Here is a 6,825-nt window from a genome sequence, read left to right on the forward strand (position 1 = left end):
AATTTAGCCTACCACCATAATTGCTAAGAAGGCAACATTATCACATTATCCAATCTCTCTGTAAAGAGTTTCCAAAATCTACTGTGTAAAAGGAGCATTATAAATATAAATTTAATTGATAAGTATGTTTGTGCTATTGCTAGGGGAAAGGGAGATGTACCTTTGCTAACTGGCCATTCAGGGGAAATCATAAAATAATTACAGGTACTATGGAGTAATTTAGGAGACTGAAGGAAGTGATTAAAAGGACTTTATCTAATATAAGCATATAAACTATGATTCCCTAGCTATATTTCGTACCCCATAGGGATAATTGTGAATAAAACGGAATACTTTCCTTATAGCTTATATAGTCAAGTCTCATCTGAATCCCAAGTTACCTGAAAGTCTTATATTTTTCAATGGTAATAATAATCAATTGCCTAAATATGCTAGATTTTCACTAATTCCAGTGACTAGGTGGCTTAGTTACAGCACAGGATGAAATCCAACAACGACATGTGGTATACACATTGGAAGTGGGTGCATTTAGGAAATTTAACAAATTTGGAGTATAATATCAATATGTTTCTGGAAATTTTGTAGATACCATTTGAAACCAGAATAGTATGCACTAATGTAACACACGGTTTGTGTTTTGACTGTGGAGGCACATATTTAATAAAGACAGTATACAGATATATTCACTGTTTAAAATGTGTTGAGATTTCTAGTCATAGTGTCAATAAACACATCCCAAAGCACCCCTACATAGAGGACAAAATTGATTTTTTTTTTTTTGCATTTGTAGCCTAATGAATAAAAATATCTCCGAAAGAAAAACTGAAGAGAAAAAATACTGCCTGCAACAGTGGCTCAAAGAGTAAAACTCAATTATAAATGACCTTGTTAAACCATGGTTGCGCAGTTGCACTGTAGGTCAAATCATGTAAAATAGTGAAAAACTAGGTACCTTAAAAATGTAGACATTTTTTTAAAAGTCATTCCCTGCCCCTTCAATACTAAACCAGTATTTTACATGGATCCCATTAAAAGCATATGTATGTATGTATGCATGTGCATATATATGTATAGAAGTAGAGATTAGATTCATATTGCAGAGAAAAGTATTTAAATACCACTTTTCTTCACATTCCAATGAAGTCTAACCATTCCTCTTAAAATTTCTGTTAAGAATAAGCAGAAGATAAGAATTGTTAGCTATATTTCACTGACCGGGCACTGAATCACTGTGCCAAATGAATAGCATCAGATTTTCTAAAAATTACCCAGGAAATCAGTGGTCAATGACAACTAAAAACCAAAACTAATTTCTAGGTCTCTGTTTGCTAGGGCCACCTTTCCACCTCCCCTGTTTCAGACTGCACTCCAAACCCAAAGTAAAACTGTTCTCTAAAAAGACTTACAGTAACTCATTGTGGGACTATTCCTCCTCTTCCAGTGGTACAGTTCCATGTGCTCTAAGTAATTCAAACTAAACCAAAGAATTTTCCAACAAAATAACAAAGTCACCATATTACATGGCATTAAAGTCAATGGTTCATAAGCAAGATATAGGATGTGAGATGCTGTGCAGGTATGTGGACCAGACATGAGGTTGATTCGGCTGGCTTGGCCTTCATATCTGGCAGCAATCTGTGTTAATGCGTTTCTTCTCTTTGTTTTGATGGAGCCCTACTAATAACAAGTTGATGAACTGCGTTTGTAAATGTCAGTTATAGATCAAAGGGGGCTATGTTAGATGCTTATTTTACTTCAACTTATGGTTTTTCACCTAGAAAACAAAACTGCCTTGCACAGTAAAGTTCCTTATTTTTACTTGACTCTTCAGTGAACAAAACAGCTGCAGAATAATGCGATTTAATGAGGCATTCCTAATAAAATACTGGAGAAGTAAAAGCAGGGGCACTGAACTGTTTCTGGTTGTTTCATCTTCTCAAATATATTAGAAATAACTGGTGACACTTTGGAACATTCCTAGTTTGGGACATGCATTAAAGAGGTAAATGCCCATTCGTTTGCTGCCACAGCTGAACTTAGGCAGAATTTGACAGTACCTTTTATTAGGGCCCATGATAAAAAACAAAACAAAACAAAAAACAAAAACAAACGTCTGGAACATGCTGGAGAGGCACATCTTACCCTACCTGTATGGGATAATCCATAACCTGCAATTAGTGATAAATCAAACTTAAAATGCACTTTCAACATTTACGTATTCAAAAACACATTGTAAAGGATCATCATTAAAATACTACATTAAAGATACACAATCCAGGACAACTAAACCTTTCTGATATTATACAAAATAACTTCCATAAAATCTTCTATCACCCCCTGAATTTCATCACTTCATAAATTTTTAAAAAGGAAAAGTGGCCATGTCTAAAAACAGATCTTTTTACAGCTGTTGTCATCACATTTTTATAACTCGGTGGTTAGTAAATACTGTAATGCAGTCTCCAAGCAATATGTACCTTTTTTGACATAGATCCATGGGATCTCAGTGAATCTTCACTCTCCAGTTTGTCACTTAAAATAGCTAATACTTTTCAGATTCAAAATCACACATACTCAGAAAGCTTAGGTTCCTTTTTAGCACAACTTGTATCATTACAGGTGTTTGCTTTCACGTCGAGGTTTTTTGGTTCTTCCGTAAGAGACATATATCATAGCACTATGTATAAATATGTAAATTCAAGCATCCTAAATTACAAGACTGTATTAAAGGCAAGAATCAAGATTTCAGTCTCAAAGAATGCCTGATTTGAATAAAGCCACACACTAAAACTGTGTTCTGCCTCGTAAAAGTACTGTGTCTAAGCAGTTGGCAGTGTGACACTGCTTTCATAGTATTATGTCTATAAATAATGCAATCTAATTTTTTTCATTGAAAATTAAGAAAATGAAAATAAAATAAGCTCCAGTGTGGTTCGTAATGGCCTTTCAATGGCTACAGATGGTTTTAAAAATTAGGACTCTAAAAAGGTCAGTATGCAAACAACTGACCCAGGAAGAGATCCAGAACAGAATAAAGTAGGAAAAGGGAAGATTAAATGTGTCTGATCATTGTTAAGGATCTTAGGTGCCAAATTTGAAACTGTAAAAGATTCACCAGTCTGAGAGTACGTGTGCAAACATGGGAAGGCTGGAATAAATACAAATAATCTTAATGCCCTGTTTTTTAAAGGCTTTAGAAGTGTTTTCAGAATCCTTTGCTAGTTATTGCCATTTAGGACTTTACCCAGAAATCTTAAATTAATTACTCATTTGTCTTAACTTACATTGCCTAACAGAGCAGTTTTAAAGTGTTAATTGATAATAGTCTGAATGTTGATGTCTCAAACAATCGACTTGGGGAAGACTGGAACCAGATAATTATCATGCAGTCAATAGTCATTAAAATTCATCCTGTCCTGAGTAAAAGACCCTTATACACTGACTGCTTTGGGGGTACTTTTCAGAGCAAAGGTTGCATACAGGTTTGTTTGGTTTCGTTTTTTTCAAGAATGATGTTTGCAAAATTCAAGAGGGTATTTAACACTCACAAAAAGAAGATATTTTCTTTTCTGTCTTATTGCCACAAGCCATACTCACCCAGCACCAGGTGAAAACAGGCTAGCTATCCACTGTAGTGACTACACCTGTGATTCCACCCACTTCAGGCAATCGTTTAACACTTGCTCAGGAGGTGGAATACTGACTAGAAAGCATCACGTCTACCACGGGGCTCTGCAAGCACCTACAGTTCCTCCTCTTCAAGTGGGGACTAGATAGCTCAGCCCGCAGCTCTAGGAGAAACAGGGCAATGGATCTCAAACTTTCCTTTACAAAGGCAGTCTCTGGAAATAACACGTTCCCCACTGACAAGTGAAGACCAGTGGCTTAAAGAAAACACCTCTTGGTGGAACCTGGCCTTTTGGAATAGAAGGGGGAAGGGACAGGAAAGCAGTGGGGCAGAAAAACCGTGTACTATTAGCAAGATTCTAGAGGCATCTATGCGGAAATAAATGAAAAACCGTTAGTTTCTCGAAGCTGTTCTTTTTCTGAACGCTGTTCCTAAAATGATCCTTGTCCTAAAGCTCTCCTGTAGTATCCTTTACTGAAGCTTTATCTCACTCAGTAGTAAAGCGTCCGGTACCAAATCTAAATACACCTTTACACAGATGAGGCTCCAGAACTTATCAAGAAGATTCTTTATGAAAATGGTTAGAGGTGGAGAAATCAATAGCCTCATTGAAACATCCACCCTCTACAGACAGGCCCGAGAAGTAACGAATCAGAAGTGGACAGAAAGTGGGGATTTCAGAAAGGCGACCTGACATCCCATTGATCCTCCCTTGAACGCGACCCCCAACTTCTTTTTAGGAGTCCAAAATGGTTACGAACCGAGATTGGTTTGGTTGAGAGATCGAATTAAAACCCACTTCAACCTCGGCCGGGTCGCTCGTTGTGTTAAGAGAAATGGGGCACAGAAGAGAGGGAGGGCAAGGCTCTCGGAACAGCCTTACACTTGCTCAGATCCCCTTCTCGGCGTTCCTCTACCCCCGCCCCTACCCTGGACGCCCAACCAGCATCTGCTATCACCTCTCGCCTTCCCCGGGCGAGCTCCCTACAGCCCCCGACCCTCGGAGAGGGGAGGGCTTCCGGGCCCCGGGTCCTCCAGCTGCCGCCCGAATCCCCAGCGCCGGCGGGAGGCGCGGCTGGCACCTACCTGCAGCCCGGCTTCCTGGTGGCGGCAACACCTAGCGATGCTCCTGCAGCTTCCGCGGGCCCGCGCCAGCCTTATCGCTCTTGCATCGCTTCCAAGATGCCAATCCGCCGTCACCGTTCTGGGGCATAGGGAACCGAAGTCTGATGGTGTGTGCTCGTGGAGGGCGTGTGAGTGTGGCCCCGAGCGTGCGTGTGTGCGCGCGCGCGCGTGTGTTTCCTCCTCCGAGAGCAAAGAGGGTTCAGGAATCTCTTGACATCCAAACTGGAATCCCCTTAAAGTGGGTGGAAGATGGCGTGCGGGAGCCTCGTTTCTTTCCTCCTCTCGTTTTTCACAAGTCAAAGTAATCAAAAGATTTGTTTACTGGGGAAACGCCGAAGTCCCGCAGCCCTCGCCAGCGCCCGCGGTCGCCAGCGGTCCTCGCCGGATGCGCGCGGTGCGCTCAGCTCCTCACAATGCGAGAATCAAGGCGGTGTTGCAGCAGTTACCGCTCTTACTCCATCTCTGATTTGTTTGCTTTGAACGCCGAGTAAAGACTTTTCCTACTGCCACACGTCGTCTCTGCCTCTCAAACATACACACACTCACGCATACTCGGTTCCTTTTCCCCCGCCCTCCCTTTTTGCTCTCTGGGGAAAGGCAATTGGACGGAACAGTTCACCTTCAGAAAAAGCAGGCTCCGCCACGTACTTCTCCAGTTCCCTGGCTCTCGTAGGTCCCGGGTCTCCGTTGTGCGAGAGTTGCTGGGGAGGTTCGGGGCAGGAAGGAGGAGAGGCTCTGAGCTCGGCAGTCTTCCGCCCGCGAGACGCTGGAGTTCCTCCGTCAGGCGCCCCTGTTCCCGCTTTTAGCAGATAGGTCCCAGCTGATGCCCTCTCGGAGACTTGGCGCCAAGTCCACTTAACAGCAACTCCAGGCCAGCTGCAGACCCTCAATCCCTCCTCGAAGTGCTGCGGGCAGAGCCCCACGCAGCCCAACCGCTGCCCCTCTAGGCATCGTGGGCTGGGAGGAAGGGAAACCGCCGCTGTCCCCCGTCCCTAGTACGCTGGGCACAGTCACCGCCGAGAAGGTGCGTGTTCCAACATCGAACACAAGCGAGCAGGTGCTGCGTGTGTCAGTTCGCTAAACGAGGGGAGGGAGATGGGGCGGGGGAGGAGGGCGGGGAAACAAATCCGATCACCAGAATAAAAAGAATTAAGCGGTTTAGAAACCGAAGCCTCCTCTCCGCCGCCCACAGGGCGCTGCACTGTCAAAAAAAAACACTAGTGGTACCTTTTAGAAAGTCACCGTAGAGGGCAGAGCACCCTGTTCCACCCAGACCCCTTATTCCACCCAGCCTGGACGTCCAGAGAGTCCGGAGTGACTGACTTCCCTGTATAGTACAAGGAGAACGCAGGGAGGAAATAGGTGCCAACACTCCAGGTTGAGCTAAGCAGGAAAATGCGAGGGCGGGACCAGGCGGCGTTGCCTCCCTCTGTCTCCCAACAGCCACCCTCTGTTAGCAGCCGCAGCTGCTTCTGAGAGGAAACTGCGGTCTCGCAGAAAAAGAAAGAGGCAGTAAAAGATGAGAGGGCGGCAATTGGTATAAAAGCTGGACTATGTCTCCCTCTAGAGGGAGGCCCGGGTTAGAAAGCTTTACTGACTAACTACGACTCCAATTTCTCCACAAAGAAAAAGAAAACAATATCGGTTCCAGAGAATTTTGTACTTTTACAAATTCCAACCTCTAATGGATTTAGAGAGAGGATTTGCACTGCAGGCTTATGTAAGCAGAGTCCTTGCTAAAGGAACCTCTCAATATTTACAGAAATTTAATAGCAAGACGCTGGAAGGTCATTCCCTTACAGGTTTGGTCAATTTGGGTGTTGGTTTAAGCAGTATGCATACGAGCTCAAAAGAAGGATCTTCTTAGACTCACTCTGATCAAGTTTGGCGATGAACAATACCTTAATCTAGTGATTAGAGGATTATGCAAAAATGAATAAGTAGTAATAATGAATTTAGAAAAAGAAAAGAAAATCTAAAGCAAAGAAATAGCATGCTGATCCAGGAAATCTTACAAGCCCCTTACATCTAGAGATATCTCAAAGATCTTGCTTTGGAGCCAATATTCATAC

General features: G+C 43.0%; 1 protein-coding gene across 1 annotated transcript in view; it reads right to left on the reverse strand.

The window, feature by feature from the left end:
• Positions 1-4,940, reverse strand: part of TAFA2 (TAFA chemokine like family member 2) — a gene marked incomplete at its 3' end in the record, with an annotated part of 533,232 nt that extends 528,292 nt beyond the window's left edge. The window contains exon 1 of the mRNA XM_082634566.1: positions 4,715-4,940. The remainder of the gene's footprint in view (positions 1-4,714) is intronic.
• Between the last annotated feature and the right edge of the window lie 1,885 nt (positions 4,941-6,825).

Source organism: Mesoplodon mirus, assembly GCF_964341445.2.
Source record: "Mesoplodon mirus genome assembly, chromosome: 11".
Taxonomy (NCBI): Eukaryota; Metazoa; Chordata; class Mammalia; order Artiodactyla; family Ziphiidae; genus Mesoplodon; species Mesoplodon mirus.